General features: G+C 42.3%; 1 pseudogene; it reads right to left on the bottom strand.

The window, feature by feature from the left end:
- LOC136862700 (RAB6A-GEF complex partner protein 2-like) overlaps positions 1–14,052 on the bottom strand; it is a 231,439-nt pseudogene that overhangs the window by 26,107 nt on the left and 191,280 nt on the right.

The following is a 14,052-nucleotide window of genomic DNA, read 5'->3' as shown; positions in this document are numbered from 1 at the left end:
TGCTATTAACTTGTAGTGAACACCATACTTTCCAATAATATTTCGCAACCTATCCAAAGCAACTGATAGTCAATTTGGTTCGATTAAGGGTCCATTCGGCGGGTGTTCCGTACCGAAAGGGTATTCGACTGGTGGATAACCTTAATTAAGAGTAAACCAGGCGTACTACTTGCTGAAGGTCAGATTTTCCACGGATCGTGTGGATGAATTCTCAGTTATCGTTTGGATTAATAGGTGACCGAATTTTCAGGTTTTCTTTTCACTTTTTCAGTTTCGCTGTCCACTTATTTATAGGATTCCTACTTTCTCCGAACAAAGCTCTTCGATATTGTAATCAATGAATTCACGCTACGCAATGTGACTGCGTTTGAAACATGTAATAATTAATAATTAAAATTTTTTCGTCAAGGATTTATATAAATAACTTTTTTGTTGTGCCATTAAGAATTTAATAAAAGTTAGCAAGCACGTATTTGCCCCCCATTTCAATAGTTAGGCTCTCTTCTGAACCCTATCGTTTGGTTAAGATCGTGATGGAAACATTCCCGCAAAGACCCCAATATTTAAGAGTTCAACATTGCTCTGCTGTAGCAGCTGTGGCCGACCAACGATGGAATGGTAAGTCAAGGGTTCAGTAAGATTGGCGCCCAATGTGGGGCCTAAGTCACAATAACGATGAGGAGCTTTAAGTCACGATAACGATATGAAGCCACGATAACGATTACAGAATTATACACTGACTGACAGAGCAAATGCAACACCAAGAAGGAGTGGTTCGAAAGGGATGAAAGTTGGGGAAAAAACAGAGACTGCACGGTCGAATAATTGATGTTTATTTCAAACCGATATGCAGGTTACACAATGCGCACGGCATCGACTCAGTAGGATGTAGGACCACCGCGAGCGGCGATGCACGCAGAAACACGTCGAGGTACAGAGTCAATAAGAGTGCGGATGGTGTCCTGAGGGATGGTTCTCCATTCTCTGTCAACCATTTGCCACAGTTGGTCGTCCGTACGAGGCTGGGGCAGAGTTTGCAAACGGCGTCCAATGAGATCCCACACGTGTTCGATTGGTGAGAGATCCGGACAGTACGCTGGCCACGGAAGCATCTGTACACCTCGTAGAGCATGTTGGGAGATGCGCGCAGTGTGTGGGCGGGTATTATCCTGCTGAAACAGAGCATTGGGCAGCCCCTGAAGGTACGGGAGTGCCACCGGCCGCAGCACATGCTGCACGTAGCGGTGGGCATTTAACGTGCCTTGAATACGCACTAGAGGTGACGTGGAATCATACGCAATAGCGCCCCAAACCATGATGCCGCGTTGCCTAGCGGTAGGGCGCTCCACAGTTACTGCCGGATTTGACCTTTCTCCACGCCGACGCCACACTCGTCTGCGGTGACTATCACTGACAGAACAGAAGCGTGACTCATCGGAGAACACGACGTTCCGCCATTCCCTCATCCAAGTCGCTCTAGCCCGGCACCATGCCAGGCGTGCACGTCTATGCTGTGGAGTCAATGGTAGTCTTCTGAGCGGTCGCCGGGAGTGCAGGCCTCCTTCAACCAATCGACGGGAAATTGTTCTGGTCGATATTGGAACAGCCAGGGTGTCTTGCACATGCTGAAGAATGGCGGTTGACGTGGCGTGCGGGGCTGCCACCGCTTGGCGGCGGATGCGCCGATCCTCGCGTGCTGACGTCACTCGGGCTGCGCCTGGACCCCTCGCACGTGCCACATGTCCCTGCGCCAACCATCTTCGCCACAGGCGCTGCACCGTGGACACATCCCTATGGGTATCGGCAGCGATTTGACGAAGCGACCAACCTGCCCTTCTCAGCCCGATCACCATACCCCTCGTAAAGTCGTCTGTCTGCTGGAAATGACTCCGTTGACGGCGGCCTGGCATTCTTAGCTATACACGTGTCCTGTGGCACACGACAACACGTTCTACAATGACTGTCGGCTGAGAAATCACGGTACGAATTGGGCCATTCGCCAACGCCGTGTCCCATTTATCGTTCGCTACGTGCGCAGCACAGCGGCGCATTTCACATCATGAGCATACCTCAGTGACGTCAGTCTACCCTGCAATTGGCATAAAGTTCTGACCACTCCTTCTTGGTGTTGCATTTCTCTGTCAGTCAGTGTATATTGAAAAATATTAGGAAAATATGAAATAATGTTGAGGCCTAAGCCACATTATAAATAATACAAGCGGATGAGGACTATCGCTGAGCCACAGTTAAAAGAATTATGCCCAATGAGAGTGCTAGATATTATCACGTTTAACGAGGAGCTTTACTAGTTGGTAGGTGCTAATAATAATAATAATAATAATAATAATAATAATAATAATAATAATAATAATAATAATAACAGTCACAATGCATTTTAGGAAACCAGTACTTAAAGCTTGATTGGAGCTTAAGTCATGTTACAAAAATAAATTTTGGAAGTGGTAACGCTGAATTAAATTCAAAGTTTATGCGTTAACATGTTCTTTGATTAATTAATTTATGGAAGCGAAACTATTTAGGATATTTATCCAGAATAACTTATTAACTTCAGAATTTTCTTTTCATTAAACATTTTGTGATACAAGCCACATGAACTAAATTGTAATGAGGCAATTGTTGGAATGTTGTCAATTTGGTATTAAATTGTATCAGCGTTTGTATGCGAAAACGCAGTAGACAGTGAATTCTTTCCTTGGTATTCTGGAGAATTCTGGTTGCATTAACAGCCAGCGTACTCATTCTTGTATTTTTGTGGCATTGTGAGATGGAAGGTCAGGTGATGGAGATGCTAAGGCAGATGAGAGAGGAAATGAAAGTTCAGATAGACAGTTCGAGTAGTAAATTGAGAGAGGACATGAAAGCCATGAATGATAGTTTGAATAGTAAGATGGAGGATGCGAAAGTCCAGAATGAGAATTTAAATAGTAAGACAAATGAGAACTTGGATAGTAAAATGGAGGATATGAAAATTCAAAGTGGGTGTTGGGCGGATAAATTAGCTCAGATTCAGGACACTAGTGAGGAGTTACAGTCCAGTTTGAAAGACACTAGTGAGGAGTTACAGTCCACTTTGAAAGACACTAGTGACGAGTTAAAGAGTAGGATTGGTGATACCCAGGCTAGGTGTAAAGAGTCTAGTGACGAGTTAAAGGTTGGATTAAAGGACGTGGATCATGAGACACACACTATTTGCACCGCAATTTTAGAGGAATTTAGGGGTGAGATAGGTAAACTCAACCAGCGTTTTGATGATAGCCAAGTGCAGATTAGGAATGAAATTGATAAACAATTTTGCGGAAGTGCAAGTCAATTTAAAGAACGATTTTGATAGGCAGTTTTCCAAAATCCATGACAGTTTAAAAACCGATATGGACAAGCGTTTTGACGAAAGCCATGACATGTACAGTAGATTATGCGATAGTCAGGAGGAGATGAGGAAGGAACTTGACAAGCATTTATTGGAAAGCCAGACAACGCACAAACAGCTGATCGACAGCCACGTCGAATTTAAGGACGACATTACACAACAGGTCGTAGAAATACGAAACTCCATTGATCAGGAAAAGGGGAAAACGCTAACCATTGTGGAAGAACAACGTGAAATCTTATTAGCGGACATTAAGTCACTGGGTAACAAGTTAGACAAAATTAGTGTGGAATTGGATAGCAAATTATTATCAAAAACCGAAACCATGGAGAAGAAACTTTTGCAAATTAATGAAGAAGCAATTAGTAAACTCCAAGTTGCTAATGAGTATTCTGAAATTTTAATTAAGGAAATCCAAGAGGAGTTAGTTGAAATAAAAAATGAACATACCCGGAAGTTCAACGATAGGAACAGTAGAATGGAACAGGACCTAAGAGAAATCACGTTAGCCAAGGAGGAAACGGATAAGAAGGTCGGGTTCATTAAGAGCGAGGAGAGCAGTTGGATTAGCAGCGTGGTCGATATGCAGTCCAAGGTGGACAAGGTATTGAACCAAACCTCGACAGCTCTTAATTCGGAATTCAGTGGTCAACTGCCAAATGTCAGTCACGTAAATAACAACGGTCAGAGCTCGAATGTTGAGACCAGTCGATCTCAAGTCTCAGGAGTCACGAATGTTCTCAACATGATTAGGTTACATGAGGAGCAGCCTAAGAAATTTAATGGAGGACCACATACCACGCCAAAAGGATTTCTTAAGGATCTTAGGGAGTACAGCCCGGACGCCAAGATTCCTGAAGAACGTCAGTTAAGGGTAGCTGAAAGATATCTAGAGGGGGCACCACTCTTATGGTTCAAAGGCTTTCGATACCACTTTGACACCTTTGATGAGTTCCAAAGGGCGTTTTTAAATAAGTTTTGGAACATGGAAATTAAACAAAGTCTAAGACTAGAACTATACTCACGTCGATACACCGCAATTGGCCCTACTAAGTTCAGCGAGTACTTCACAGCACAGTTAGTGAAATTTAGAGAGCTTGAGGCGCCACTCTCGGAGCAGGAGTTGGTCCAGGCCATCCAAAAACAGCTCCCTCCCGAAGTGCAAAGGATGCTCATTGCATCGAAGGTAGAGACGCACATACAAGCAGAAATGATCCTTAGACAGCTGGATCACACCCACAATCAATTAGCACCCAGAGGGGAACGATCTCACGAACAGCACGTGAATACCGTTAGCCAGGTTCCCGAGGGAGGTCAAGAGGCACCTGAGCAGGGAAAGCCGCAGTCGACCGAGAGAAGGCGCGAGTTTCGAAATAACTGGAACACTCGCATCCACAAAATGAAGATTGGAAAAGGCGCAGGGGTAATTGGAATTATCCACAGAGGAGGAACCCTTACTGGAGGCGATACGACGGGGGCGGAGAAGACCGTAGGGATTTTAGAAATGTTTACAGTAACCGCTGGGACTGGTGAAGTAATCGAACTCAGAACTTCCGCCGTGATGATGATGAAAGATACCGCGAACTGCTCAATACACTGATGTGTTAAGGAAAGGCCACGAAAAAGAGAAATGGAAGGAAGCCATCCAGCGCCAGGAAGTTAACACCGATTGTTTTGGGGCTGAAAGTCTGGAATTCCAGAAGGTACATCGGCAAGACCAGCGGAATTCTGGTTTAAATCTTTTTGCGCAAAATTTTGAGCTAGAGTCAATGTCGGCCCTTGATAGAAAAAAAACTTCAAATTCTCAGTAGAAAATTTCCAGAGTCATTCATCCCAGGTTCTGAAGGGGAGACGTCAGATGAGTGGGTGGTCGCACAGATAGATTCGTGGATCATTACCTCTGATGACTTGGTGGAAGACCACCTGAAACAGGAGAGCAATCAAGTAAAGAAACTGTCCGTATCTGCAATTTCCAGATCAAAAATTTGGTGGATACAGGAGCCAGTATCAGCATCATTTCCCAAGCTCTTTTTGACGATTTGCGACAACGGAATAAATTAACAGTTATTCCGGTGTCAAATGTGAAAATCCGAGGTGTCATTTCTGACAAAATTGCTGTTTGTAAGGTACAAACATATTTAGATGTGCAGATTGGAAATTCCACGTTCGCTCATACATTTGTAGTCATGTCCAAGATGCACTACAATGTAATCTTAGGGGCCGATTTTATCCGTGAGACCAACGCAGTCATCGATTTAAGCAGGAACCAAATAAAGTTCAGGAAAGAGGAGGGAGCAGAAGTTGTTACACTAAATGAGGAATTGGGAGAAGATAGAACATTAGAATATGGCAAAGAGGACGCCCAATGAGTAGACTTCGTAAATTCAATAGAGGGAGTCCCTGGTGAAAGTGCCAGTATAGAGGACGAAGGGATTCATCATGAGGAGTTACATGACGTCTTGGAGGCTGAGGTTACAACCGATTATGAGGCCTTAATAGGGTTAAAAGTAGCTGAATGTCCTGGTACTGTAGAAGAGACGGAAAAACTCAGAGCTCTCCTAATGGAATTTATGTCTGTGTTCGATTCCAAACCAGGTCTAATTCCTAACTTCACATATGCTCTAGCTGTTACGGATTGGACACCTTTTAAGAGGAGACCGTATCCTATACCGGACAAATATTATACTCAAGCTGCAAAGATTATTAAGAAATGGAGGAGAATGGACTGATTTCGAAGCAACCCACTCCATATTTAAATCCACTGGTCGGGGTTCAAAAACCGGACGGGTCTCTGCGCGTATGTTTGGACACGCGTGCTCTCAATGAACGCTTAATCAACGAGCATGACCAAGCCCTCCTATTAAATACGTTATCAAACGTTTCAGACGAAAATCACGCTTCATTAGCGTAGATCTGACATCCTCGTATCATCACATCGGTTTGGAACACAAGTCTAAATTATTTACTGGCTTCATTTTCGATCAGCAGACGTATGTCTTCCAACGTCTCCCTTCTGGATTGAAAAATGCCGGTGCAGCCTTCATACGCGCCCTAGATCGATGTCTCACTGATGAAGTCAAGGCCGCTACTACTCGTTATGTCGATAACATATTGCTACCTTCAGAAAGTTTCGAGGAAACTATCAGGGATTTGAGGAAACTACTGGAGAATTTAAGGACATCAGGCTTCAAAATCAATCTTAAAATCGCATTTTTGTCAAAAAGAGGTCTTGTTTCTCGGCCATGTTATTGATGGTGAGGGAGTTCGCCCAAATTCGGTAAAACTCCAAGCCATAGACAAGTTCCCAAGGCCACTCAAAATTAAGAACGTCAGGCAATTCCTTGGAATGTGCAACTTTTTTCGGATCATTGCTTAAATTACACGGAGGTTGTGGCACCACTTCAGAGCTTGCTTCCCAAGAACAACAGATGGAAATCGAGTCCCGAGGTTTTCAGAAAGACTAAGGAGCTCTTGCTAAACAGCGTCAAGCTAGGCTATCCCGATTTCGAGAAACCATTTATCGTGCAGACTGGTTTATCAACCGTAGGAATCGGGGCACTTCTATATCAGGAATGTTCGGACCAGCCTCAGAATAGGAACTATTTGTCTTTCTACAGCCGAAAGTTAAGATCACATGAAATCAAATACAGCGTGACCGAACTGGAAATGTTGGCTATTGTTCAGGCATTGCAGCATTGGAAGAAAATGATTTATGGATTTCACATAATCATTAAAACCGACCATAAAGCACTAACCTTTATCATGAAAACCGCTGTTGCTAGCGAACGAGTGGCCAGGTGGGCTCTGTTCATTCAACAATTTGATTTCGAAATTGAGCACTGTTCCGGGAAGTCGAATATTTTGGCGGACCTGTTAAGCCGAAACCCTAACGAGGAAGAGCATGTCGTGAATCATTTAGACCTAGTCCAGGAAGACCACAATATTCTATCAGAATTGAGACGATTAGGAGACTTACAATTGAGAGATCCTTTCTGCGGAAAAATGATTTCTTTCCTCCGAGGGACACTTCCGGCTGACGATCCACGTTACTTTGCCATTCAAAAGCTATCAAACAACTAATTGCATGTCAATAACACGTTGGTAAAATTTGTGGACAGCGATCACGTGAAATCCCGAATATTGGTACCACCGCAGCTTCAGAAGGGATTAATCTGGCACGTACACAGGGTTATCGGTCATGGAGGCATCGATAAGGTTGTGCCAACTATCCATGAAACGACACCTAGGTGAATTTGAGGCAAAATGTCAGGGATATCATCATCACATGTGATACATGCCAGCGGGTTGAGGCAAACACTTATTTGATCAGGCAGGCGCCTATTCCTCCTTTACCTTCGCAACCTAAAGAGCTGTTCGTGACGGATATCTATGGGCCACTCGTGAAAGGCAAGCGGGGAAACAAGTTCGTACTGGTAACCATCGACGTCTTCTCCAAATTTACGACACTGTTTCCAATGCAGAAAGCTAATACTAAGCTTGTCTCGAGATGTATTTCTCGTAATATCATTCCGGAAATGGGTACACCGAAATTTCTTCTGACAGATCATGGTCCCCAGTTCACTTCTGCACAGTTTGTAGTTGTAGTAACAGTAAAATAAAAAGGTGTATTTTTATAAAATTCGTTTGTCACAAGAGGGAAGTTTGAAAAAGTCTTGAGATATAAGAAAATGGATTGAGGGCGAAGAAAGAATATATGTGGAGATAAGAGTGGTAAGAATGTTTAAGGCAGAGAAAGCCTGTATATTTCATATAATACCGCCATGAGAAGGCGATGAAAATGAATTTTTGAGACATGCTATATTTGCCAACAGCGAAGAATTTTTGAGACAGGCTATATTTGCTGAGGAAGAATTTTTGACACAGGCTGTATATAAAATGTGAGATTTATGTGACAGACTGTAGTATATTACGCTAACGATCCGAAAGCTGAGACCAGGGGAAGGTCGGTTCGAAATAATTATTGTGTGAAGCACAGTAAATTTCAAATAAGTTCCAGAGTGAAAACGATTTCGTGAAGACGGCAAACCTTGGTAGTAAAAATTCAAGTGACTAGTTGCGTAAAGTCAGTATAATGAAAATTAGAATAAAATGACCTCAAGGATAGAAGAGCATTTCAAATACACGGTTGGTGTTGTTTGACTGTAATGACACGTTTCCAATCAGTAAAGTTCATAAATTACAAGGCGGTAATTTATCATTAAATCGGAAACAATTGTGGCATGAGATATTGGACTTATAAAGCGATATGCTTGGCTGTGTAGATTCATGGTTTTTTTCCCCTGGATAGTCGTGGATATGAATATTTGGAAAAATGACGGTAGGAATGTGAGGGCCTCACCCTAAAACTAGAGTGTAGATTTGGCGGTGGTGATGCTTATTGTTTTTAGACGACCTCCACTTAATGTTAAACGGGCGTTGGAAAAATATTATTCTTTCCTAAACTTCATTGCGCATGCTGAGATCGTGTTTGAATTGTGGATTGTTCGCCACGCGATATTTATTTCGAAGTTCACGTTTTTTGTAACACGATAGAGACTTATTGCATTTTCCGACTTGCGTTCGTCATGTGGCAAGGGTTGTTTCGTTGTGTGTTATTAGTTTCGACCAGATTTACAGCCGAGATATTTAAGAGTTTGTTTGAAATTACGATTTCGCCTGATATGCTAGGGGAAGCGTATACGACCCAGTTTCCGCCCGACAATAGATTTAGGACGTCACATGTTATCCTGGGAGTATACTGATGATGAGACGTCCTAGTTCACGCTCAACGATAGAATTAGGAAGGTACGTGTACATAGAAGTTAGTGTTAGGGTGTACAGACGTTAAGTAAGCCTGACGATAGGTCTGGGATGTTAGTTGTACATACTCAAGTCTTAGATTAGATGTTTTTGCGAAGTGACCTGGTCAATGGCAGTGTCTGCAGTGGTATACGCAATGTGTAGAGAGTTAGCTCGGTAATAACAAGGCCAAGTTTGTGCGCATCCCTTAACAGCTGGAAGGTGTTTACCTAAGATTATGGAACCGCTATCGGAAAAATGAGGGTTGTCCAATATTGGATACTGAGCTAACGGTGATTGAATATTTTACTGCAGTTCTCCATGCGTGTTTGAGTTCAATTAACTTCATTTATTTTATTTTATTTTATATTACGGACATAATTGTTTTGTCGTTCTGATATCCGTTTCGTTTTGATGGTGTGCATGTTGACACTCAACGTATTAGTGTGAGACATGAGTTACGAATGTGGATTCGATTCGTCAACCTGTAATATATTTTATTTTCAATCTTTGTCGTTCTTTCATTTTTATACGTAGTTGAGTTCGATCAATTGATAGCTTTGTAGGTAGTGTGTTGGGACAAACAATAAGTAGATGGATCTGTGATGGTAGTCATTGTTAAGTAGGAAAGAATTCAGTAAGTTTGTGTATTTTTCCCTGTGGACTTGTAATTTTATTACGCGTACCGTAACCATTCATAACCTGAAAGTCGGTTTTATAATAATATTTTTTCAAGTGATTTACCATTTTTTAATTAATTCAGTGTTTGGCATTTCTTCTAAATGCGTGATGAATAAGTGTTTCCTGCATTTCGCAGTTTTGTTCCTTCAGAACGACGTAACGTAAGATCCTCGCGGATCGTGTTGTTGTTGGTTCCTTCTGAACAGCTGTTTGGGTGATGCACGTTTAGCATCGGGATTAGTTTATAACTTAAGGGTGTCATGAAATAACAAATACATGGTGGAATTGTGTTTTCAATTGTGAATGCTGCTATTAACTTGTAGTGAACACCATACCTTCCAATAATATTTCGCAACCTATCCAAAGCAACTGATAGTCAATTTGGTTCGATTAAGGGTCCATTCGACGGGTGTTCCGTACCGAAAGGGTATTCGACTGGTGGATAACCTTAATTAAGAGTAAATCAGGCGATCTACTTGCTGTAGGTCAGATTTTTCACGGATCGTGTGGATTAATTCTCAGTTATCATTTGGATTAATAGGTGCCGAAATTTCAGGTTTTCTTTTCACTTTTTCAGTTTCGCTGTCCACTTATTTATGGGATTCCTACTTTCTCCGAAGAAAGCTCTTCGATATTGTAATAAATGAATTAACGCTACGCAATGTGACTGCGTTTGAAACATGTAATAATTAATAATTAAAATTTTTTCGTCAACGATTTATATAAATAAAAAAATTTTCATGTCCATTAAGAATTTAATAAAAGTTAGTAAGCACATATTTGCCCCACATTTCAAGTAGTTTGGCTCTCTTCTGAACCCTATCGTTTGGTTAAGCTCGTGACCGAAACATTCCCGCAACGACCCCAAGATTTAAGAGTTCAAAATTACTCTACTGTAGCAGCTGTGGCCGACCAACGATGGAATGGTAAGTCAAGGGTTCAATACAATCAAAAGCTTTACTTAGATCACATAACACAAAAGAGATCGCCTGCTTGTTTTCAAAAGGTATTAATATCTGATTAACAATTTCAAGAACAGCAGTAGTAGTATATTTACCTTGTCGAAACCCAAACTGACAGTCGGATAGGAAATTGTAAGTTTAAAAGAGTTGCTAAATTGATTTAAAAAAGCGATTCAAATATTTTAGAAATTATTGGAACAATTGAGACTGCACGATAGTTCTGAAGAAATTCTTTGCCCCCACTTTGAAATACTGGAATAACTTTAGAAATTTTAAGTAGATCAGGAAAAACTCCAACACTTATTCAAAATAAAAGCTAGAGTTTCAGAAATCAAATGTATTATTCTTTTGATCATGTAATTAGATAACTAATAGCAATCCATACTCTTAGAGTTTGATAACTTAAGGTAACATTAATTACTTCATCAGATGTGATTTCAACCCAATGGAAAGTGTTTCGGCAGGGAGGTTGATTGTGAAGAAACTCACGCACCGCTGTACCTGTTGCCTTAATTTGATCTCCGATTTCTTTTACAAAGTTTATGTAATAATTATTCAGCTTTACAGATCGAAAAATGTGTCTTGAGTTCGAGTAGGGATGTTTTCTTGTACTATAACATCCCATGCCACCCTGCATTTCTTGGGTGCATTCTCAATATATTTTTCACAAGCTCAAGTTTTGGCGTGGATAAGTTTTCTTTTATATAACTTTTTACAATTTAGATAAGCTTCATGCACGCCATACTGCTCGGTTCCTCCTTGACAAGAGTTTTTATAAATTCTATACAGCAAAAGCATTCTTTCTCTAGAAGGAGTCAATTCATCAGTGTACCAGTTCAACTTCTTGCTTTTAAGTTTACAATTATGACTAATTTTTACCAGTGGTGAATATAAATGCCACTATTCAACCAATTTATTTTTACCCACATCAGAACAGGTTCGTCATTGAAAAATACGTCAGGCTGGTTAAGATATAAGGATATAAGCAAGGGGTCATGATCTGCAAAATCCCTACCAACAAGTCTATGTTTATACAAATCTCTCGAAAAATTTACAATAATACGAGGATTGGGGCGAAAGTCATGGCAACTATTTTTTTTCTTGTAGATATGTGAACTTATCACGAACGTATGTGTCGTGTGGAAGTTGTCCAGGCATTGTGTGTATGCAGAACAAGAGATGGCTCTGTTATAGCTGGTAGTAGCGCAGCGAAGGCTGTGAAATCAGTCAGCTGGTGAGTGTCGTGCGAGATGGAAGTAACCCGTGTTGAGCAGCGCGCTTGCATCAAAATAGCCGTTCTCCGTGGGAGAAATGCGATGGAATGCCACAGTGAATCAGTGGAAGCCCTTGGGAATAATGCCCTACCATACCGTACAGCAGCACGGTGGGTAGGAAAGTTTCAGCAAGGATGTGTGTCAATCAGTGATGAGCAACGTTCGGGAAGACCTGTCAGTGTGCGGACCGACGTGGCACGTGCCATCATCGAGCAGCTCCTGGATGAAGACAGACGATGGACGCTACTGGAGTTAGAGAGGGCAAGTGGCATCGAGAATTGCACCGTCCACAGGATACTGCGCAATGAAGTGCAACTGCGCAAACTCGCATCACGGTGGGTACCGCATGCAGTGACGGAAGTTCAAAGGTGGGTGCCTTATGCAATATGCTCCGACCACCTTGCACGCTGGGAAGAGAACGGCGATCAATTCTTGTCACGAATAATCGCCATCGATGAATTTTGGGCCAGAGCATACGAATCAGAACTGAAACGTCAATCCGCGGAGTGGCGACATGCTGGACCACCAAGGAGGCAGAAGGGTCGTCAGAACCCTTCCCCAGTCAAACTGATGGTGATCGTCGCGTATACGTCAGGGGTGTCATTGTTTGCCACTTTGTTCCACATGGCAGAACAGTGTACGCACAGTACTACAGGGACTTACTGGTGCGACAGGTACGACGTGGCGTTCGGGAGAAACGTCCGAATCTTGTGGACGGTGCAATAATCCTGCACGACAATGCAAAACCACATAAAGCAAAGTATGTAGGGCAGCTACTGCGACGTTGGTGATGTGAAGAATTGGAGAACCCACCGTACTCTCCCGACATTTCGCCCTGTGACTTTCATCTCAGTCGAAAGATTAAGGAACCACTATGTGGTAGGCGGTTTGCAACACGAGAGGACATTGCTAACGCTGTGCGCCAACAGGTGACCCGATACACACATGGTATGGCAAATGCTGAAGCAGATGGTATTCAGCGCCTCCCCAATCGTTGGCAGTAGCAGAGGACTATTTTGAGGGTCTTTTGGGCCCAGATTTGTCACGTTAATTGTATGTGTACTGTGTTGTCATTCTTTTGCACCGGGAAGGCCACATTGCCCTGTATACTACCGTAATAAATTAGTGTTACGAAATTTCAGTGCTATTTACTGTCCACACATGTAGTTCATGTAGTTAACAACTTGTCCTTTACTCTTATATGCACATTTTCGAACCGGACTGGTATCTTCAAGAAAAAAAAGTTGCCATGACATTTGCCCCAACCCTCGTATTATCCAAGCATGCATTATTACGTGTAGGTAGCTTGTTTGTGCAAGTTAAATTTGGAGTTCTTAGTAAATTCAGAAAATTTCTAGAAATCAGCCCATCTGAATATGCCATCTCTATGTTATAATCCCCACAAACAGCAAATTTGGCCTTAAACTTCAACATTTTTTCCATTACTAATTCAAAATTCTTAAGAAATACATAAGCATCAGCATTTGGAGATCTACACAAACTAACAATTATCAAATTCTGTTCAATCAGCTTCACACAACTAAATTCTCCCTCTAATTCAACATTGACTTAAATCAATCTTAACAAATTTAAAACACTCATTAAGATCCCAAACCAAACCCCATTGCAGTACAGCCCTTGAAAGGCCTTGCCCTACCAAGCGACCGCTGCTCAGCCCGAAGGCCTGCATATTACGAGGTGTCGTGTGGTAAGCACGACGAATCCTCTCGGCCGTTATTCTTGGCTTTTTAGACCGGGGCCGCTATCTCACCGTCAGATAGCTCCCCAATTTTAATCACGTAGGCTGAGTGGACCTCGAACCAGCCCTCAGGTCCAGGTAAAAATCCCTGTCCTGGCCGGGAATCGAACCCGGGGCCTCCGGGTAAGAGGCAGGCATGCTACCCCTACACCACGGGGCCGGAACCTCTAAGATCCCAGCTCCCCCATT

Source organism: Anabrus simplex, chromosome 2 (assembly GCF_040414725.1).
Source record: "Anabrus simplex isolate iqAnaSimp1 chromosome 2, ASM4041472v1, whole genome shotgun sequence".
Lineage (NCBI taxonomy): Eukaryota > Metazoa > Arthropoda > Insecta > Orthoptera > Tettigoniidae > Anabrus > Anabrus simplex.
Note: the sequence above shows the minus strand (reverse complement) of the source record. Positions and strands in the feature narration are given on the sequence as shown.